Source organism: Taeniopygia guttata, chromosome 31, assembly GCF_048771995.1.
Source record: "Taeniopygia guttata chromosome 31, bTaeGut7.mat, whole genome shotgun sequence".
NCBI classification, from domain to species: Eukaryota; Metazoa; Chordata; class Aves; order Passeriformes; family Estrildidae; genus Taeniopygia; species Taeniopygia guttata.
In genome coordinates this window covers 2,578,950-2,602,044 of record NC_133056.1, presented here as the reverse complement: position 1 = coordinate 2,602,044, position 23,095 = coordinate 2,578,950, and the positions used below count along the sequence as shown (strand labels likewise).

The 23,095-nt window shown below is 53.1% G+C and overlaps 1 pseudogene; it reads left to right on the top strand.

Moving 5' to 3' along the window:
• The window catches only part of LOC121469067 (uncharacterized), a 40,944-nt pseudogene extending 17,849 nt beyond the window's left edge, over positions 1-23,095 (top strand).

The window sequence follows — 23,095 nt, the reverse complement described above, 5'->3', positions numbered from 1 at the left end:
CTCGTTGGAGCTCCATGCCTGGGCCCTCCCGTGTCCTCACTGCCGAGCTGCTCCGTGTGTGTGTGTGTGCTGGGCTCCCGTGGCTCTGCCCGTCAGCACAAAACACTCCCAGGGAAAGTTGTGCCGCCACCACCACAGACTGACAGTGTCCCTGGGGACCAAGAGGCCACTGTGACACTGTGGGACCAAGGAGAGCATTGCTGCCCTGCCAGGCCTCATGGAACCAAGGATCCACTGTGACACTGCAGGGTCTTGGGGACCACGGTGACATTGTGACACTGCAGGGCCCAAGGATCCAAGGGACTTTGTGACACCAAGGGGTCCCATGGAACCAAAGGGACATTGTGACACTGGGAGGCCCCATGGAGTCATGGACACTATTGGGACACTCTGGAGCCTCATGGAACCCTGGTGACACCAAGCTGGCTGGGAGTGTGGATCTGCTGGAGGGTAGGAGGACTCTGCAGAGGTCCCAAACCCAACAAGGTGAGGTTTAACAAGTCCAAGTGCCGGGTCCTGCACTTTGACCACAACAACCCCTGCAGTGCTACAGGCTGGGGACAGAGTGGCTGGACAGCAGCCAGGCAGAAAGGGACCTGCAGGGACCGATGGACAGCAGGCTGGACATGAGCCAGCCGTGTGCCCAGGTGGCCAAGAAGGCCAATGGCTCCTGGCCTGGATCAGGAATGGTGTGGCCAGCAGGAGCAGGGCAGTGATTCTTCCCCTGTGCTCAGCACTGGTTGGGCAGCACCTCGAGTGCTGTGTCCAGTTCTGGGCCCCCCAATTTGGGAAGGCCATGGAGGGGCTGGAGCGTGTCCAGAGAAGGGCAACAAGGCTGGTGAGGGGTCTGGAACACAAGTCCTGTGAAGACCAGCTGAGGGAGCTGGGGTTGTTTATCCTGGAGAAGAGGAGGCTCAGGGGAGACAAGGCGGTGTCAGGGCACAGGTTGGACTTGATGATCTCCAAGGTCTTTTCTAACCTTGCTGATTCTAGGATTCTCTGAAACCACCCTTGGAGCAGTTGCAGGAGGAGCCCTGGGCCTCCTCTTCAGAAGCTCCAGCAGCCCAGGTCCCTCAGCTTCTCCTCACAGCCCCAAAGCCCATCCTGTCAGTCCTGCAGAGCCTCTGCAGCTCCTCCTCACTGCCCAGAACAGGGAGCCCCACAGCCAGACACAGCAGCCCAGATGTGCCCCCTGGCCTGGGGTGCCTCTGGCAAGGGAGCAGCACCAGGCACTGCAGGAGCCTGCAGACAATTCCTGCAGCACTTGTGGGATGATCCTGCTCCCCAAGGGCTGTTCCCATGGTGCCAAGCCAGGAACTGCAATGGGGAGTGGGGCCAGAGAGGAAAGGGCAAACAGGGATGGGCTGTTTGCAGGGGAAGGAACAGGGGTGGGCAAGAGGAAGAAATTTGTATCAGGAATAGTAAAGAAAGCAAAGGTGAAACCAAGGAAATGCTCAGGGCAGTTTGGGGGTAGCAGCCAGGCAGCCCTGGCTCTGAGCAGCAGCGTCTGCAGTGGGACAGGAAACTCCCAGCTGAAGGGAACAAACTTTCTGGCTGACTGCAGAGGCCAGGACAAAGCTGAGTGGTTTTCCTGGCGTCCCCCAGCCCTTCCTGGCCCCAGGGGCTGATGGCATTTGTGCTGCCTCAGGTTCATGTCCCCACAGCACCAGCATGGGGGTGCTCCCGCCTGCTGTGTGCAATGCAAACAGGGGCTGCTGAGCACCTCTGTGAGCTGGGGGAGAGGCCAGGGCTGCAGAGGGGGGATGTTGTTGGCAGCTCCATGAGGACGCTCTGGGACGCTGCCCTGGGCTGTGCAGAGCACTGGGGATGGATCAGCCCCTGCTCTGCTGCTCCTTCCCGTCTCCCCAGGGCCCTTGCAGAGCACCAGCCGTGCTGTTTGCCCCCAGCCTGCCCACGGCCAGCCTGGGGCTGCTCACGGGGGTTTTCTGTGCTGAGCATTGGCCTGGCCGTGTTCTTGAGAGAGCCTGGGCAAGGAGCCTGGAGCCCCCAGGCCCTGGCCTGAGGTGTCAGCGCTGCCCCAGCAGTGTCCATGGCCTGTCCCTGCTGCAGCCCCGGCACTGCCACCCCCAGGACTGTGCCCGGCCCCGAGAGCACTCAGGCCCTGCAGCAACACCAGGGCCACCAGGGCAGTGGGGCAGGGCCACGGGAGCAGCACTGGCAACACCAAGTGCTGCTGCTCCTGGACACAGCTGCTGTGCCAGCACTGATCTGCCCCAGCTCTGCACACAGACATTGCTGCTGCAGCTCCAGAGAAGGCAAGAAAAGTGCATCTCTGCAGAAAACTCTGCTGGGACATCCTTTAGTTCCTTTAAAGCCTTTAAAGTGCAGCCCCTCCATTGACACAGTCTGTGGGCACAAGCAAGGTGGAGAGAAAAAAAATGAGAAGTGGAGCAAACAATGACCTTTCCTTGTGCACAATATGGGAAAAGTAAAATAAAGAAAAAAGAACCTCCCAAATGAAAACAACAAGAAGTATCAAAGATTACTTTTATTACAAGTGATTTGCAGAAATTGGCCAGCAGTTTAATGTTTCTGAAGTCATCCAGTCATCAGTCTCCACACTGCAGCCTTGAGCTCCTGGTTCCTCAGGCTGTAGATGAGGGGGTTCAGGGCGGGAGGCACCACCGAGTACAGAACTGACAGGGCCAGATCCAGGGATGGGGAGAACATGGAGGGAGGCTTTAGGTAGGTAAATGTGCCAGTGCTGAGGAACAGAGAGACCACAGCCAGGTGAGGGAGGCAGGTGGAAAAGGCTTTGTGCCGTCCCTGCTCAGAGGGGATCCTCAGCACAGCCCTGAAGATCTGCACATAGGAGAAAACAATGAACACAAAACATCCAAGTCCTAAGCACACACTAACATCAAGAAGCCCAAGTTCCCTGAGGTAGGATTTGGAGCACGAGAGTTTGAGGATCTGTGGGATTTCACAGAAGAACTGGCCCAGGGCATTGCCATGACACAGGGGCAGGGAAAATGTATTGGCTGTGAGCAGCAGAGCCTTGAGAAAGGCACTGGCCCAGGCAGCTGCTGCCATGTGGGCACAAGCTCTGCTGCCCAGGAGGGTCCCGTAGTGCAGGGGTTTGCAGATGGACACGTAGCGGTTGTAGTACATGATGGTCAGTGTCGCCCTGATTCTTAAGTTTTTCTAAAGCCTTCTGAGTTTACATTCTGTTGGAAAACGTTCCCACACAATTTCTGTAAATAACATATTGTTTTGCATTCCTTCATGGGGGTGGAGAAACTTGATGTACTAGTGGTTTGTCCAGTGTCTTTGGAGAGGTGGCCCATTCACTCTCCAATCCACTGTCACCTTTGGAAAAGTATAAAAGTTGGAGTCAGAAAATAAACTTCCTCTTTTACCTTGCAAAGTGGCAGGTGGCTCGTGTTGTGCTTTCTCGTGTCCTATAGCGACAGTCAGGAGGGAAAACTCTGCTCCCATGAAGAAGAAAATCAGAAATAGCTGTGCAGCACATCCTGTGTAGCAGATGGTGCTGGTGTCCCAGAGGGAATTGTGCAGGGCTGTGGGGACAGTGGTGCAGGTGGAGCCCAGGTCGCTGAGGGCCAGGTTGAGCAGGAAGAAGAACATGGGCGTGTGCAGGTGGTGGCCGCAGGCTACGGCGCTGATGGTGAGGCCGTTGCCCAGGAGGGCAGCCAGGGAGATCCCAGGAAGAGGCAGAAGTGCAGGAGCTGCAGCTGCCGCGTGTCTGCCAGTGCCAGCAGGAGGAAGTGGCTGATGGAGCTGCTGTTGGACATTTGCTGTGGCTGCGCATGGGCACCTGTTCGTGGAGAAAGGGACAGTGAAGAGTTAGAGGCAATACCTGTAACCAAAATCAAAACCATTTCCCATACACCCTTTCTGGTGCACACTCAGACACACTTTTGTGTTTAAGATTTCTGCGGTTTTGTTTATAAGCTCTGCAGTATTTTTCCCAGTATTCCTGGATATCAAAATCTCTGCATTTTTGCTGTCCCCAGGGAGAACAGAGCTAGTTCTGTGGGGCAAAGTGAGGAGTGGAGAGTGATGGGAGATAGTCTGTCGGTCTGACCTGTTCAGGTTTCTCTGGGCTTTAACGTCTCTCACCTGAAGGGTGATCATCTTCCCATGCTTCCCTTAAAATGTCACCAGGTACAGCTGAGAGCAGATGGATCCACCACAGCCCAGCTCCATTTTTGTAGCCAAGGACTCAACTTTGTTCATTTCACCAACCCAGCAGCATTTCCAGTGTCACAACATCTTTGCCTTTTCCTATCAATCTCATAACTCAGAGGTGCTCTAGGACAGCTTTGCATCCTGGATTGCAGCTTCCAGCTTGGTCTGAAATCTCAGGGAGACTTCCAAGTGTCCTTCTGATGGCACTGGATGAAGGGAGATGCAGCTCCTTCCCTGGCTGCACTGCCAGCATTGCCCAGAGCCGGGCACTGGGGACAGCTGTGTCACCCTGAGCCAGCTGTGCCCCCTGCCAGAGCCCCCAGTGCCGGGCAGCTGCTCCCAGCCCTGTGCTCTGCAGAGGGAACTGGGCCCGGGGCTGCAGAGCTGCCCCACGGCTCTGCTGCAGCTCTGCCTGCACAGGAGGGGCTGCACGCCTTGGAGCCTGTCATGGTTTGACACGGGAAGAGAATTTTTTTTTTTAGAAGGAAGAGGTTCACCAGTCAGGGGTCAGGTTTAGATACTGACACTTGGGGTGACCAATTGAAGGTGGACACGCCTCTGAGAACACAGAGGGGTTAAAAGCGGAATTCCCAGGAGGACTCGTCCTTCTTTGGTTCCGGTCACCGCATGGTACGGACCACCCCTGCCCAGCCCGGGCTGGGTGGGGGAGGGGAGCCATGCGGCCTGTGGAGGTAGGCCCAAGGGTGGAGGGGCTGCAACCAGACCTGGCCCCCTGCAGATGGAAGGGTGGAGAAATCTGGGATGTCTCTGTTCCCCCCCAGAGTCTCTCTATCTCCCAAGAGAAAAAAAGAGACTGCGGTGGTTTTATCAGCAGTTCGCCGCAGGGAAGGAGAAGAGCGGGGGGGCCGCAAGGTGCCCAGCCGGGCTGTGGGAGCTGGAGCCTGGGCAGCGAGCCATCCTTGGGAGTTGGGACTTTTAACCCTTCCTGAGAAATGAAGGCTTTATGAAATATTACTCCTCCTGAATTTGAAGAAAAGAGAGACAGCTTGAAACCTCAGATGTTTAGAGAAGAAGGTTGGGGGGCAGATGATAGAGTGGCTTTTTGGCTGGACTCTGCTTGTTTACCATAGACTGAACCACTCTTTCTTTCAAGAGGGACTGCATTTTAGGGGGATGCATTGGTGAACCAAGAGACCTTCTGCAGCAACTACCAGTTTTGGAGTGGACAGAGAGAGAGCTGAGGAGGGTGTGAGGATGCCCTCCATCTTCAGGAAGAAGAGAAGGCGATCTCTGTCTTTTGGACCCTCGGCCCCAGGGGAAAATGGGGGGGACTCTAGTCCCAAATTGTGATACTGGACTGTTGTTCCTGGTGGTCCTTGGCAAAGCATCCTTAAAGGGGCCCTATAAGCAGTCTCTGTCCATGCACGGTGGTGAGAGCACTGTGACATGGAGAAGAGAATGTCACACTGGCCCGGGGGTGTCTGGTCGGTGCCACGTGTGACATTGGAAACACAAAAGGTGGCAGTTGTGTTTCCTGGGGGTCTATGGTTGCAAGGGGGACTCCTCTCTTCCCCGATGGACTCAGTATTGATTATATTGAAGGGTGAAAACTTGATTAAGGATCCAAATGGGTCTCGCTGGGGTTTGGTGGAGTTGGGTGGAGGGAGGAGAAATGTTTTGGAAGGTTTTCATTTCGAATTTTGTGTGTTTTTTTTTTCTTTCCTTTCTTTTCCTTTTATAGTAGTAGTAGTAGTAGTGTAATAAAGCTTTTTCCTTTGTTATTAAGTTTGGTCTGCTTTGCTCTGTCCTTGATCACATTTCACAGCATTTGATTGGTAAGTTGTATTTTCATGGGGCGCTGGCATTGTGCCAGCGTCAAACCATGACATTTTTGGTTCCCTGACCGGGAAATCGAATTTTGGGTAAGATAAGATGGTGATAAGATGAAGGCTGTGAGATGGGATCAAAAAGGAACAAAAGCAAAGCATGAGTTTGGTTAAATGTAGTTTTGGTAATTATTTTTTGTAATCTGTGTTCTCAGAGGCGAAGGGTGGAGTGTCATGGTTTGACACGGGAAGAGAATTTTTTTTTTAGAAGGAAGAGGTTCACCAGTCAGGGGTCAGGTTTAGATACTGACACTTGGGGTGACCAATTGAAGGTGGACACGCCTCTGAGAACACAGAGGGGTTAAAAGCGGAATTCCCAGGAGGACTCGTCCTTCTTTGGTTCCGGTCACCGCATGGTACGGACCTCTCCCCTGCCCAGCCCGGGCTGGGTGGGGGAGGGGAGCCATGCGGCCTGTGGAGGTAGGCCCAAGGGTGGAGGGGCTGCAACCAGACCTGGCCCCCTGCAGATGGAAGGGTGGAGAAATCTGGGATGTCTCTGTTCCCCCCCAGAGTCTCTCTATCTCCCAAGAGAAAAAAAGAGACTCGGTGGTTTTATCGGCAGTTCGCCGCAGGGAAGGAGAAGAGCGGGGGGGCCGCAAGGTGCCCAGCCGGGCTGTGGGAGCTGGAACCTGGGCAGCGAGCCATCCTTGGGAGTTGGGACTTTTAACCCTTCCTGAGAAATGAAGGCTTTATGAAATATTACTCCTCCTGAATTTGAAGAAAAGAGAGACAGCTTGAAACCTCAGATGTTTAGAGAAGAAGGTTGGGGGGCAGATGATAGAGTGGCTTTTTGGCTGGACTCTGCTTGTTTACCATAGACTGAACCACTCTTTCTTTCAAGAGGGACTGCATTTTAGGGGGATGCATTGGTGAACCAAGAGACCTTCTGCAGCAACTACCAGTTTTGGAGTGGACAGAGAGAGAGCTGAGGAGGGTGTGAGGATGCCCTCCATCTTCAGGAAGAAGAGAAGGCGATCTCTGTCTTTTGGACCCTCGGCCCCAGGGGAAAATGGGGGGGACTCTAGTCCCAAATTGTGATACTGGACTGTTGTTCCTGGTGGTCCTTGGCAAAGCATCCTTAAAGGGGCCCTATAAGCAGTCTCTGTCCATGCACGGTAGTGAGAGCACTGTGACATGGAGAAGAGAATGTCACACTGGCCCGGGGGTGTCTGGTCGGTGCCACGTGTGACATTGGAAACACAAAAGGTGGCAGTTGTGTTTCCTGGGGGTCTATGGTTGCAAGGGGGACTCCTCTCTTCCCCGATGGACTCAGTATTGATTATGTTAAAGGGTGAAAACTTGATTAAGGATCCAAATGGGTCTCGCTGGGGTTTGGTGGAGTTGGGTGGAGGGAGGAGAAATGTTTTGGAAGGTTTTCATTTCGAATTTTGTGTGTTTTTTTTTTCTTTCCTTTCTTTTCCTTTTATAGTAGTAGTAGTAGTAGTGTAATAAAGCTTTTTCCTTTGTTATTAAGTTTGGTCTGCTTTGATCTGTCCTTGATCACATTTCACAGCATTTGATTGGTAAGTTGTATTTTCATGGGGCGCTGGCATTGTGCCAGCGTCAAACCATGACAGAGCCCCGGCCCTGAGGGCAGAGGCTTGGCTGGGGCACAGGAGCAAGGGGGCTTGTGCAGAGGGAGGGGCTGCACTGGAGGGGATCCTCTAGACATCTCTAAACTCTCCCTGCCACAGCATTTCTGGGTTTTGTTTTCTCTCCTTCCCTGATCTTCTCTCTTCTTCCTGGAGATTTTCCTCCTGCAGGTGTTTCCCTGTGCCTGATCTCTCCCTGCCAGCACTCCCAGACCCCGAATCTCTGTGCACTCTCCTTGGCCTGACAGAACCCTGCCTGTCGGCAGGGCACTGGCTGGGGCAGGTTCTGTTTGCACCTTGGAGAAAGGACAGCTCAGACTGAGCCTGATGGCTCCAGCAAAGGTGATGCTGGTGCTGTCCATGGGCAGAGGGGCTGAAAGCACATTAGGGATCTCCTGTGAACCTATTGATCACTAAAAGGGACAGTTCAGATGTCTCAGGTGCCTGTCAAAATTCATGATCAACCATTAATATTTATCCCGCCATCCCTGCCACTCTCCAATAGCAGGAAACTGAATACAAATTCTTAGGAAATTTCCTCATTTTTATCAAAATCCTTGTCTTGGAAATATTCTATGACTGATCGGAACCCCTCAGCATGTCAGAGCTTCATGAACATTTCACCTGCCCTGCACCAGAAATACTCAGAGATCTCTCCAGGTTTTTCAAATTACTTTGGCTTTGGCTTTTGCCTTGGAGTCTCTGAGAGATTTGTGCAATCATGGCCCCAATTATCTGCTGCAATTAGTCCCTGGAGAGGCTTTGTCAGGAACAACACTCAGTGGGGTCCATTAATGCTTCAAGGTACTCAGTTATTTTAAGGTACTTGGTACCCTTTTGATCCAGACTCTGTGAGAGGTTTGTGCAATCATGGCCCCAATTATCTGCTTTAACGAGTCCCTTGAGAGCTTTGCACTGACACTCAGTGGGGCCCATTAATACTTTGACATACTCAACTTTTGTAAGGTACTTTGGATTTTCCTTTCCACACTGAGAGGTTTTTGTGCCATTTCAAGTCTTTGAGAGTTTTTTTTGCAATTCTGGCCTCCAGTTCTCTCCACCAAGGAGTCCATGAGGAGCCTGTGTTGGGAATGGACCTCAGTGGGTCCCAATAATACTTTGAGATACTTTGGGTGTTTCCTCTTGACTTTGACTCCTGGAAAGGTTTGTGCAATCTCCTCTCAGGCCCTCAGGTTCCAGGGCTCAGCTCCAAATGCACCACAGGGCTCATTAGGATCAAGCAAGTCCTGACAAACCATGGCTCTGCCTTGTTTTCCCTCTTGTCTGGGGCAGTTCATTAGGAAGTTTCTGTAGTGATTTTGGTTCACCAATTTGAGATTTCTCAGCTAATGCATCAATTAATGTGGTGGGTTCAGTGTTGGCTAATTACCAGTGCACTCACTAGAATATACTTACTCATTTCCTGCTGTGAGGTAGGATTAGGAGAAAGGCAAAGTGGGTTCAGAGCTTTAAAAGAAAATATTAAACTTTTTAAGAAAAGTTTATTAATGGTAACTAAAAGAGAGTAATAAGAATCAGAACAAAACTTTCAGAACACTTCTTCTCTCCCTATAACCTTTTCTTTGTTACTGACAATGTAAAGAGCCAAAACCTAAAATTTTCTGCCAGCTTTCCACCCCTAGAATAATTTCTCCTTTAGGGAGAGGAGTCTCTCTTTCTTGCTATGGAGACTTCTCCATAAGAAACATTTATCTCCTGGGTCTCAGTTTCCACAAATAACAGCTGCCTGGAAAAGTCTGGTATCGTAAAGTCCCTCCAATATTTTCACAGCTCCACAGTTGTGTTTATGGCCCATGTCAGCTTATGGGGTATGAGTTTCAAGATGAGCTGTTTAAGAGCAAGTGTCCTCTTCATCTCTTTCTGAAATCATCTTCATCTCTGGGAACAGAGGTCTTCTTCTTTCCCTGAGGGCACAGGGTCTCATCACTTTGCTCTCTTTCTCTGTTCAGACTTTTCATGGGATCACAGCTACTGCAACATCTGCTTGCTTTAGCATGGAGGCCTTTGCTGAAACAAGTCATCTCCCCATACTTTTCAATGCGTTATAGGGAAAAAGAGAGTCGGATGCATCAATGACATCCTTCTCCAGAGCTTTACCAGAGGATTTCAGCCCCAAGATCAAGGCATCTCCTCATCTCTCCCGTCTGGGACTCAACTTCCTCTTCAGTGACCTCAGTGTCTTCATGTTGCTCCTCTGTGTGCCTGCCCTGTGTCCTTTTCTCTCACTGGAGGGAGGATGGCAGCACTGGAAGAGTCAATATCTCCCCCGGGGCCTGCAGATGGTTACATGACCCTGGCCAGGCTCAGTGGCCACTTCTAATTTTGGCCATGGTTCCTGGACATGAAGACCAGTTCTTCTCCATAGGAATGAAGGAACAGAGCCCCAGTGTTTTAGGGGCAGATGAGAGGTGACCACCACAGGCCAAAGCCATCCAGAGCTGCCAGATTTTGTTCTTAGAGATACCCTGGAATACAGGAATATTTTTTTAGGCAGAGTGTCAGTTTTGGCAATGGGCATCTGAAAAGATGGACAGTTATTTTCCATACAAAGGAGAGCACTGAGTCCCATTGCTCCAGGAGCTGATGAGAGGCAGCCCTTGGCATTCCAGGATCAGCCAGACCTGTCAGGTGGCCCCTGGGAGGCCAAGCCAGCCAGAGCTGTTCCATGTTCCCTCAGTTCCATGGGGCCCCACAGTGTCCCAATGGTCCCTTGCTTCCAGGAGGCCCTGAGGTGTCACAATGCCCCCTTGGTGACACCAGGCCCTGAAGGGTCAGAATGGTCTCCATGGTTCCATCAGGCCCCACAGAGTCATGGTGGTCTCTGGGTCCATGAAGCCCCACGGTGTCACCATGGCCCCTTGGTTCCAGGGGCTCCAGTGGTGCCACATGATCCCCTTGGCTCCATGAGGTGCCCACAGTGTCACAGTAATCTCCACGGGAAGGAAAGAACCGAGCCCCAGTGTGGCAGGGACAGCCACCAGAGGCCAAGGCCAGACAGACGTGATGTTACTGGCAGGTTTTGGCTGGGAGCAACCCTTGGATATAGGGAATTTTAGAGGTGGAATCCCAGTTTCAGACATGGACACCTGGAGGAGAAGGATGATTCTTTCCATAGGAAGGAATGGACGGAACACCGGAGTCTGAGGGGCAGATGAAAGGCAACCATCAGAGGCCTAGGCCAGCCAGATTTCTCTGTCCTGGTAGCTTTTGGATATAGGGAATTTTAGAGGTGGAATCCCATTTTTGGTCATTTTTGCATAAGTAAGAGGATGGTTCTCTTCCATAGGAAGGAAAGCACTGAGCCCAAGTGTTTGAAATGCAGGTGAGAGGCAGCCCCAAGGGTCCAAAGCAGCCAGACCTGTCTGTCCTGGCTAATTTCACTTGAGAGCAATCCTTGGATGTACGGAGTTTTGGAGGAGGAATCCCAGTTTTGGCTGTGGGTGCCTGGACAGGAAGAAGAGTTATTTTCATTAGGAAGGAAAGCACAGAACCCCAGCGTTTCAGAGGCACATGAGTGCCAGCCCTCAGGAAGCCAAGGCCAGCCAGACTTGTCAGTCCTGGCATCTTCTGTCTGGGAGCTATCCCTGGATATAGGGAATTCTGGAGGCAGATCCCCAATTTTTGCCATGGGTGCCTGGCTGAAAAAGAAAAGCACATGGTCCCCATGTTTGAAAGGCAAATGAGAGGTGGCCCCTGGGTGGCCAAGGCAGCCAGACCTGTCTTTCCTGGCAGATTTCATCTGGGAACAATGCTTGCAATATAAGAAAATTAAGAGGACGAATCCCACTTTTGGCCATAGGCCCCTGGAGGAGAAGGACAGTTCTCTCCCATACAAAGGAAAGCCCAGAGCCCCAGTGCTTCAGGGGCAGATGAGAAGCAGCCCTCGACATGCCAAGGTCAGCCGGACCTGTCAGGTGGTCCCCAGGAGGCCCAGCCAGCCAGACCTGTTCCATGTTCCCTTGGTTCCATGGACCCCACAGTGTCACAATGGTCTCCTTGGTTCCATGAGGCCCTGGAGTGTCACAATGTTCCCCTTGCTTCTGCAGTGTCACAATGGCCCCGTGCTTCCATGAGGCCTTGCAATGTCACAATGGCTTCGTGGTTCCACAAAGCCCTGATGTGTCACAATGGCCCCTGGGCTCCGTGTGCCCTCGCTGTGTCACAGCGGCTCCTCTGTGACACTGCGGCTGCACAAGGTCACCATGGACCCTTGGTTCCTTGGGGTCTCTGAGTTCACAATGGTCTCCTTGATTCCATGAGGCAGCACAGTGTCACAATGGCCCCTTGGTTCCATGAGGTTCCCCAGTGTCACCGTGGTGTCCTTTGACCTTCATTGTCACAACTGACCTATGGTAATCGCATATCCTCTGAACAGAGAAGAGAGAGCTCTCCCAGGATTTTCCTGGGAGGCTGTAAGAAGCTGTGAGAAAGCTCAGAGAAAAGAATGAGAAACAATTCTTATCTTCACTTGCTGCACCTGTTGCTGTGCACATGTGGAATGTGTTATGGAGATTTGTTTATCAAGGGTGATTTCTTAATTGGCCAATGGTGACAGTGCTTGAATTTCAATTAACCATTCTGGTCTGTCTGTATCTGTAGCAGTCAGAGGCCCTGTAAGGCCTTCCTGGCAGTCAGTTGCCTAAGATAAGAAATCCTGAGTCATGATGACTGGACCAAAGAAGCCCCTCTTCCACATTTGGACCCTTGTTATCTCTAGGTAAGACCATAAGTCACATTCGCCCTGACCCTGGCAACTGGACAATTTCCAACACTCCTGTACCCATTTCTGCCCAGTTCAGCAGAAGAGCTGTCACTGTGCCTTTGACAGGAGCTGCCAATATAGACACCGCTGTGGATCCGCATACAGCTGTTATAAATGAAAATGTATTCAGCCAAATTAAAAAAAAAAAACAGTTTTTTTTGCGGTCAAATTCTATCTAGCCAGCCACAGGAAAAAAACAGAGCCGAGCCCGGGGTCAGCCCTGGGTGTGCAACAAGGAGTCAGCCTCAGGGGAGGTTTTCCTCCATGCCCACACACCTCCATCCTGGCACAAGCGGTTTTTATAGGGAAAATTCCGCTTGAGGCCAAGATTTTTGCAATCAGTCCTTTCTTCTATTTAGAGTCCATATGCTAATAAGATTTTCTCTTTTGGAGATGAGGGAGAATAATTCAGTGTCCGGAGTTGTAGAATCTCGTGATGAAATTTACCGGACGCTGCATTCACATGTATCTGTCCGGGGATTTCCAAGATATCCATCTCGGGTCGTTCACACGATGATCAGCACCTGGGGTCTCCCGCAGCTTTCCAGACATGGCCCATCTCCTGGCGAGCAGTATCTTCTTACTTGTAAATTAGTTTCCAACATACGCCCGGTCTCTGTCTCGGAGGGGAGAAGGTGGGGAGGCTAGTACAAACGAGGTATAATCTAACAAGTATTTAACATTATGTATTCCATACAAGGAATGGCGCGAATTATGTTTATTACCCATAACACAGCCTTCTCTCTCCCATCCCTGCATCTGCCGAGGCAATTAGCAAAGAGCTGAAATCACTAAGAGCTGAATTCACCAAAGAGCTGAAATCACTCCAGAGCTGCTCACTAAGTTTGCCCATGGCTGGGAGCCTGCCTGAGGGACCTGGACAGGCTGTGCCTATCAGCCCAGCGCTATCCAGGACACCTACGGCAGCCGGGGTTGGACGGGCCCCTCGGACCCCAGGTTGCATTATGTGGCCACCCAAATGGAGTACTGGCATCCTGGCACCCCTGAGAGCAGCATTCCTCATTAATTATTACTGCCTCGGCCAGCTACAACCCCTTGAAGGTAACTCCTCCATTATAGAAGAAGTTATCTGAAGAGGCATCCGATGAACCTGCATATCGCCATCTGGGATGAGGTGCTCAGGAGTTGGACAGCAGACCACCCAACCAGCAGTTCCTTGACCCACATTCGGCTAAAGAAGTGTAAGTTTAAAACAGTGTTTTTGCGCGCTTCTATCTTGGGTCCCCTTTTGAGTTGTTTTTTTTTTTTTTTCTTTCTTTTTACTGCTGGGTGGTGTTATAAATGAAAATTTGCCCAGTCAAATTAAAAATTAAATAAAAAGGGTTTATTTATTATTAAAATCTATCTCACCAGCCACAAGGAAAAAGGCAGTGCTGAGCCCAGGGCACTGGGTGAGTGACCAACAGGACGCCTCACAGCAGAGACACCCACACCACCCTCTCGGACCCCGGTTCTTACAGGAAATTTTCCACCTGAGGCGAGGATTTCAGCCATCCACCTATTCTTTCCATTCAGAGTTCCCCAAATTCATAAAGTGCTTTTCTCTAGGCCAAGTCCAAACAATCCAAGTCCAGGTGTGGATGATCTTGCTGATGAAGTTACAGGAACTGTGGCTTTCAGATGTATCAACCCAACCCAGAGGTTTCCAGAGATTTCAATCTCGAGTCATTACTGGGATGATCAGCTTCCAGGCATCCCGGTATCAGTTCCTGGAAGAGCCCATCTCCGGGCCAGACACATGTATTAGATTGTAAATGAGACATTGTTTGGTTTAGGTGGAACCCGAATATGGGGGGGTGGATGGCTGCAGCATCCGTGTATGCTTTTACATTAGACTAAACATTTTATATAGTGAAACAATATTCCAGAGGTGCAAATGATAACCATTTATATCAGGGGGAAAAGGGAATTATACTGAAATGGGATCAAAATCTAGTAAATTAAAATGATCCCAGAATGAGAGAGACTTATATTTACAAATCCTACAAATCCTATCTGCGAACAGCTTTTCTTTCTCTAAAGGCAATCTTTCAAAATCTAATTTGAAAAAATTATAACATGGATTCATTCCCAGTTTCTAGATACTAACACACACACTATTGGTTTAGATTCTTTTCGGGACACAGTAGTCCAAACTAATGAAAACTTTTCTGTAACTAAGTTTCTACCTCTATTTCACTCAATTACTAAAGCAGTCGAAAAGACAAATTCTCTGCAGCTTCCTTCTGCTGAGGAAATTCCACCCTTATCTTTCTCAACAGACACTATCCCTTCAAATGCTAATTTGCCAGATAACATTCCTCTCTCAGTCCCTGGGACGGGGAACACAGACATTGTACCACCCCACCCACCCGCGGGGTCCGTGGAGCCCACCCATCCCTCGCTCCCCTCGGACGCGGCGAGCGCGGATTCCGCTCCGCGGTCCCGCAACACGCGGCGCGCTGCGCGCCCCGTGCCCCGCTCAGTGTTGGGCTGTACCTGTGTCGGTTTCCATCGGGAACGCCCTGCCCCACCCCAAAACCTCCGCGCAGCCCCCGTGACTCCCCCCGCCCTGCAGCCGTGCCTCCCAGCCCCGCTGCGGCTCTCCCCAGCCCGCTCCCATCCCTGCCTGCCTGCCCGCCGCAGCCCCGCCGTGATGGCAGCAGCTCCCCCAGCCCCACCGCCTCCTCTGCCCCGCTCCTCCCTTGCCCTCATCCCCAAGCGCTGCACCCACCCACCCACCCTCAGCGCCCCCCGAGCGGCACCTCCGAGACCCCCACGGGGGCACCCCACTTCCCCACGCACCTCAGCCCTGCGCAGGCTGTGCCACAGTGGCGCTGCCATTGCCGCTCCACTGCTGCCTCCCTCTAGCCAAGCCCAGCCAGCTGCCCCCTCACACTCTGTCCAGCCCCCCACACCCCTGCCAACCCTCGCTCCAACACGCCCAAGAAAGCGTAGTGCACCTCCTGCTCGCTCTCACTCCTCCTCTGAGCACAGTGAGTCCGATAGTGACACAGAGGACATTGATCCATGGGCTCTAATCAAAATGGAAGCGACTCGGGCAGGGGATTGGGAACTAGCTCAGAGAATTTCTGCCTTTCCAACAGTTTATATAAAGGGGAAAAGATGGCGGACAACTAAAACAACTTGGGAACCTGACACAACTAAAGAACTGGTACAACTACAAAATATAGCCAAAGAACATGGGAGAAGTTCACATATTTTTAGAAATTTTCTGGAAACTCTCTTTTCAGCACACGTTTTGGTACCTCACGACCTTAAAAACATTGCCCACTGCCTTCTTTCCCCGGCAGAATATATGCTATGGGAAAGGCACTGGAAGAGACAATTTAAAACTTTATCAGACATCTATGCTCAAGATGCAAATGGGCCAGATTTTACAGTCCAACAGCTGGCCGGAGAAAGGGATTTACAGAAACCCTGTGACCAAGCTGACACCTTACCTCAGGCAGCACTACAAGACTTGGCTATTGCAGCAAAAACCTCCTTGCTCCTTACCCCAGATGACTCTACCCCTACCCAACACTTCTCTAGTATTAAACAAGGAGTAGATGAAAGCTTTATCAAGTTTGTAGACAGAATTAAAGATGCTCTGGAAGAACAGATAGAGAGCACAGAGGCAAGAAAAGAACTGTTCTGCAAGTTTGCCTTATCAAATGCAAATGAACAATGTAAAACAATTCTGAGGGTTTACCTTTGAAACAGAACCCACCAGAGAGCAAATGGTGGAAAGCTGTACACGTCATTTGTCCACTGAAAACACGGTGGCCCAAGCCGTTGCTAAGGGCATTGCAGAAGGAGTTTCTGGTGCAGTTGCAGTAGTAACTTCCAAAGACCAGGCCTGCTGCTATCATGTGGGGAATTTGGACATTTTATAAAGGACTGTCCGGACAGGTCACCTACCCAAAACCTCCGTAACATCTACCAAAGACCCCAGAACCAGCAGCGCTACCAGCAGCATTTGGGAAACTTCCAGCAGAGCGCAGCCAGGCCCCGCGCAAAGACAACAAATCAAAAGCCACCCAGATCCAGCCACGCAGCATCCCAGGAGATTCCAGGCCACATGGAGAGGATCCAACCCACGGAGTGACACAGATGGGAACATGGTGCCAGTTGGTAACTGCTCTGTCCATTGACTTTAATAATAAGGATGTTTATCGTGTTCCCACAGGCAAGCATGGGTCAAAAGGTGGTTCTTTTGACATTTTAATTATAGGTGGCACTCTCCACGGCCCAGAGGAAATGTTTGTTGTTCCAGAGGTACAAACAGTGCACCCAGGACAAGAAATCTCGGTCCAGCTGTGCTGCACGGACTCACCATTTTTCCTTTCAAAGGGAACACCTCTGGCACAAGCACAAGCCTTTCTACTTCCAAAGAATCACAGGGAACAGCTTCCTCTCAACCCTACAGCAATGTGGGCACAAGTTGTGGGGCCAAGTGCAGTCTATTCTACAGAGGAGAGAAGATCCACCTCCCAGGGATGCTGGACACCGGTGCGGATGTGACCATCATCACCCGCTCAGAATGGCCGGCACATTGGGAACAACAACTGGTAGCAGGAATGATTTCAGGGATTGGTGGAACCACAGTGTCTGTGTGAAGCAAGCACAGCATCCTCGTCAAAGGGCCTGAAGGCAAGCTGGCAACCATCCGCCCATTTGTGGTAGGAGCCCCCATCACTCTTTGGGGGAGGGACGTTCTGTCCCAGTGGGGAGTTTCCCTATGTATTCCCAGTCAGGACTGGAAGAACAGCTCGCCAAAGGTCAAATCATTGAGACCACCAGCCCTTGAAACTCTCCAGTCTTCGTACTGCCAAAATCTGGAATGGACAGGTGGAGGCTCCTCCACGACCTTCACAAAATCAATGAGATCATCGAGGACATGGGCCCCCTCCAGCCTGGCCTGCCTTCACCATTGATGCTGCCCTCAAGACTGGACACTTGCCATCATAGGTATTAAGGACTCTTTCTTCAGCATTCCGTTGCACACCCAGGATGCTCCATGGTTTGCTCCACTCAAAAGATACCATTGGTTGTATCTTCCCCAAGGACTGAAAAAATCGCCTTCTATATGCCAGTGGTACATTGCTCACATCCTGCCTCCTGTTTGGAACCTATTTTCAGATGCAATCATCTACCACTACATGGATGATATCTTGGTCTGCGCATCAGAAAAAACTTACTTAGATAAAGCAGTTAAAGAGACAATTGAAACCATAGAAAAAGCAGGGTTCGAGATCCGTGAGGACAAAATACAGTACACCAACCCATGGGCCTATCCAGGAAAGGACCAGCAGCTCGCCATCTGAGACAACCCAAAAACCCTGGGAGACTCACAGTCTGTGCAGATCCATCAGCCGGGTACATCCCCTCCTAGGAATTACAACAGAGGACTTTGCTGCCCTGTTCAACCTTCTCCATGGCAACGAGGACCTAGACTCTCCACGCACGCTCACAACAGAAGCCCGAGACGCCATCACCAAGGTCCAAGAAGCCCTGTCTGCACGCCAAGCCCATTGCTTTGAGCCCAAGCTGCCTTTCCAGTTTGTCATTCTTGGAAAAGCACCCCGGTTCTATGGACTGATTTTCCAATGGGATCTTCAACTTTGAGACCCCTTACTGATACTGGAATGGATCTTTACAAACAACCAACCTTCCCAGCTCTGGCTGTCCCAGTGTCCCAGGCCTGGCTATCCCAATATCCTGGCTCTGACTATCCCAATATCCCAGCTCTGGCTATCCCAATATCCTGGCTCTGGCTATCCCAATATCCTGGCTCTGGCTATCCCAATATCCTGGCTCTGGCTATCCCAATATCCCAGCTCTGGCTATTCCAATATCCCAGCTCTGGTTATCCTAATATCCCGGCCCTGGCTGTCCCAATATCCTGGCTCTGACTATCCCAATATCCTGGCTCTGGCTATCCCAATATCCTGGCTCTGGCTATCCCAATATCCTGGCTCTGGCTATCCCAATATCCTGGCTCTGGCTATCCCAATATCCCAGCTCTGGCTATTCCAATATCCCAGCTCTGGTTATCCCAATATCCCGGCCCTGGCTATTCCAATATCCCGGCTCTGCCTATCCCAATATCCCAATTCTGGCTATCCAAATATACCAGTTCTGGCTACCCCAAAATCCCAGCTCTGGCTATCGCAATGTCCCAGCTCTGGCTGTCCCAATATCCCAGCTCTGGCTATAACAGTATCCCAGCCCTGGCTATTTCAATATCCCAATTCAGCTCCCACCCCTGTCCCCAGTGTCTGTGGCTCCATCTGGCCCCGCCTGCTGCAGCAGTGTTCACAGGGGGTCCCGTCCACGTCCCCCACAATCAAGGACTGGGGGACCCCCGGGCCAGGCTCTGACAGCAACACTTCCAGGAACTGCAGGGAGTGGAGAACTGGGGGGACACAGAGATTTAGGGGAACTGAGGGGGCTGAAAGTGAGAGTTTGGGGATCCAGGGGGGTCCACAGGCCAAGGAAAAGGGGGACATGAAGAGTAGGCAGGGCTGGGAAGGAGGTTCAGGAGCTCAGAGACAAGAAAAGGGGGTGCAGGGACTGGGAGAGCTGGGATGGGGTGTCCAGGGAATCCTGTGCCCAGGAAAGGGGGTACCAGGGCTCCTGAGTGTGAGGAAAGGAGGGGCTGGGGGCTGGGAAGGGCAGGAATGGGGGCCAAGGGATCCCAAATCAGGGAAAAGGGTGGGGCTGGAGGCTGGGAGAGGCTGGGGGCCAGGAACAATTTGTGTTGGTGCCGGATTAAGGGGTGCAGCGGGGTCTCAGTGCTGGGCAAAGGGGTAAAAGGTTGTCTCGGTTCTCAGGAATGGAGGTGCAGGGGGCGTCTCAGGGTCATGGAAATTGGGGAGCAGGGATGGAGAGGTAGAAAGGAGTTCCAGGGGGTCCTTGAGCCCAGGAAAGGGGAGTCCAGGGTTTCCCAAAAAGGGGATACCAGGGTGGGACACCCGGGGTGTTCGGAAAAGGGGTGTTCCGAGGGTCTCTGGTTTTGCACAAAGGTGGGGCTTGGGGCTGGGAAAGGCAGGAATAGGGTTCCAAGGCGTTCCAGGGCGTCCAAAGGTCAAGCCCAGGGCAAGTCTGGAGGATGGGAGCCATGGATCGGATGGCCGGGAAAAGGGGAGCAGGGGATCCTGATGTCCGGAAATGGGGGATTCAGGGGGGTTCCTGTGCAGGATAAGGGGAGCAGGGGGGGTCCTGATGTTCAGCAATGGCGGTTCCTGGTCCCGGTGCCGGGGGTCCCACTCCCCCCTTGCCCGCCAGGAGCGCCCCCAGCCCCAGCGCTGGAGGAACCGCGCTGCTCCTCCTCACTCCCAGTATGATCCCAGTATGATCCCAGTAGAACTCAGTCACCCCGGAGCTGCTCCCAGTATGATCCCAGTACAGCCCAGTCACTCCTGGCATCCCCCCACCCCTCTCTGCGTTCCGACCTGTTCCGGCTCCATCCCCGCCCCTCCCGCGGCTGCGGGGAGGAGGAGGAGGAGGGAGGAAGAGGCGGAGCGGCAGCGGGAGCAGCAGGAGGAGGGGGAGGATGAACCGCGGGGCTCCGGCTCTGCTGATCTCGCAGCACCCCGGGAGCATCGCCCCCATCCTGCAGGTACCCGGGGAGGGGGAGCTCGCCCAAATATCCCAGGGGGTGCCTGGGTTTGGGGTTTTTGGGGGGATGTTTGGAGCTGGCAGGGCTCCAAAGCCGAGATGCAGCCGGCCCTCGGGGGGACATCGGGGGGTCCCGGTGCGGGTGGCGGCAGAGCCCCGGCGGGGCCGGGGGGATGCGGGTCCCCCCGCGGTGCGGGTTGGGCTTCCCGGCCGGGCCCTCCGAGCTCTGCCGGGGCCGCGTGGGGACCCCGGATTTGGGGAGCCCCGGGAGAGCCGCGGCTTCCCTGGGCGGGAGCGCAGAGAGAGGAGAGCCCCAGGAGCCCCAGCGGGGACCCCGAGAGGGGGGACCCCTGGCAGTGCCGGCACCCGGCAATGGGGGTGCTGGGGCTGGAGGGGCGGCATGGCCGGGAAAGGGGTTCGGGGGTACCGGGGCCAGAAATGTCTGCTCCCAGTATGAGCCCAGTTGCTCCCCCTGTGTGCTTCCAGTTTCCCGGACACTCCCAGTATCATGCTGGTCACTTCCCCTCACTCCCTGCACGATTCCTGTTGCTCCCAGTATGAGCCCAGTCCCTCCCAGTCATTCCCCATTATGATTCACTTTGCCCCCAGCAGTGTCCCAGTTACTCCCACTTTGATCCAGTGTGTTCCCAGTTCTCCCAGCTGCCCCTAGCATAGTCCTAGAAACCCCCAGTATGATCCCAGTCTCTCCCAGCAAGGCCTCAGTCACTCCCACTTGGCCCCAGCGTGTTCCCAGTTCCCCTAGCACGCTCTCAGTTGCTCTCAGTCTGGTCCCAGTCCCCAGCTGTATGGTCTCAGACACTCCCAGTACATCCCATTTGCACTGACCATTCTTGCAATCATTCCCAGGCACTCCCAGTTACCTCAGGGTCGTTCATTTGCCCCCAATTTTCTCCCAGTTGCTCCTGGTTCCTCTAAGTGTGTCCCCAGTTGGCTCCCAGCATGGGCCTGGTAGCTCCCAGTAAACCCCAGTGAGGGTCCAATCACACCCACTCTAATCCCAGGATGATTGTAGCCACTCCCAGTCTGATCCCAGTCCCCAGGCAGGGTCCCCAGGCAGCCCCAGTTTGGATGTGCAGCCCCCAGTTTCCCCAGTTTGCCTCTCCTTTGGCCCGGGCCGGGTTCCCCCCTGGAACAGCGGCTGGGAGCAGCCGAGAGCCCCGCGCTGCCCATCCCGACCTGTCCCGGCTCCATCCCCGCTCCTGCCGCGGGCTGCCGGGGCTGCGGGAACGGGAACCGAGGGTGTCGCTGCTGCTGGGGGAGGAGGAGGAGGGAGGGAAGGGCAGGGATGAAGAAGGAGAGCCAGAACGGATGGGAATAGGAGAAGGAGGTGGGCTTAGGGAGGAGGAGGAGAAGGGATGGATGAGGAGGTGCAGGAAGAAGAGGAGGGACAAAGGAGAATCAAGGAAAGGAGAAGGAACAATGAGGTTGAGGACTCCCTGAATTCCCAGTCCCCTGGGAGCATCACCCCCCATCCCACAGGTGAACAGGGAGGGGGAGCTCAGCCCAGATATCCTGGGGGGTCCCTGGGTTGGGTTTTTTTGGGGGGATGTTTGGAGAACAAAGAACTGCGAAGCTGAGCAGATAAGGCCCCTTGGGGGGACACTGGGGGGTCCCTGCCAGCAGAGGCAGCCTGGAGGAGCAGAGCTCTGTGTCCCCCCAAGTCCGAAGTGGGGAGCCTGGAGCGGGGGAGCGCCGCCATTGGTTGGAGCCCCTGCAGCCCAGAGCAGAGAAGAAGGGATAGAAGGGAGCCTGGGAGCCCAAAACCCCTAGCATCCCTAAGTGGGGAGATGGAAAAGGGGGAAACTTTTTTGATTGCTGGGACTCCCAGCAGCCTGGGGAGGGGGGAGACCAAGTAGATGGGGGACCCCCAATACAAGCGTGACCCCCAGCAGCTGGGACGGGGGGAACCTCGAACACCAAAGAGGAGAGACCAGAGACAGGGAACTCCTGGGAGGCATTTTCAGGGTTGAATCTGGGTGTTTGGGAGGTTTTTATAGAGCCCAAATGGCCGGTGACTTCTAGAGATGGGCTTGGGGAGAGGGAAATTCAAATTGAACGTGCTCATCCCTTGTTTTCCCTAAACCAAGATTTCCAATTCCCAGCCCCTGGGAGGCTGCAAGGAAGAGGAAGATGCCCCATGACCCCCAGGCAGGTGAGGAGGAAGTCAGTGCCCCTTTCCCACTCTCTCCTGCTCCATCAGGCACCAACGCATCCACACTGGGGAGAGGCCCTGCGAGTGTCCCGAGTGTCAGAAGAGGTTTCGGACCAGCTCCAATCTCCTCCTGCATGAGTGGATTCACACGGACGAGAAGCTCTTCTGCTGCCCCGACTGCGGGAAGGGCTTCAAGCACAGCTCCCACCTTGTCACTCACCAGCACATCCACACAGGGGAGAGGCCCTACGAGTGTCCTGTGTGTCAGAAGAGGTTTCAGACCAGCTCTGATCTCCTCCAGCACCAGCGGATTCACACGGATGAGAGGCCCTTCCGCTGCCCCGACTGCAGGAAGGGCTTCAAGCGCAACTCCAACCTCGTCATCCACCAGCGCATCCACACCGGGGAGAGGCCCTACGAATGTCCCCAGTGTGGGAAGAGCTTCTCCAGGAGCTCTCACTTGACCAAACGCCAACGGAGGCACCAGCGAGGGAAACCCTGTGAGTGCCCCAGCTGCAGGAAGAGCTTCGTGTCATGCTCCAACTCCATCCCCCTTGGGAGGACCCATGTTGGTCACAGCCCTGGTGACCCACATTCCCAGTGATCCTTGCTGAGAAGACACCTGTAAGGTGGTCTCCACGTCCTCCTGGATCCCCATAGGCCCCTGGATGAACGCAGGGGCAGGAACATCCATCAAGACTCTGATCTAAACAGGAAATTCATTGTGAGGAAGTGATTTGTTGACTTTACACCCCCAAAAATCTCACCTGCTCTGTCCAGTTATTTCTTCTGATGGCATCAAACAGTGCTGCATGATCTTGGAGGTCTTTTCCATCTAAATAACTTCCTTCTTCACCCTGTCTAAACAACCAAAACTGGGATGAAAATAAAGAAATTAAACTAA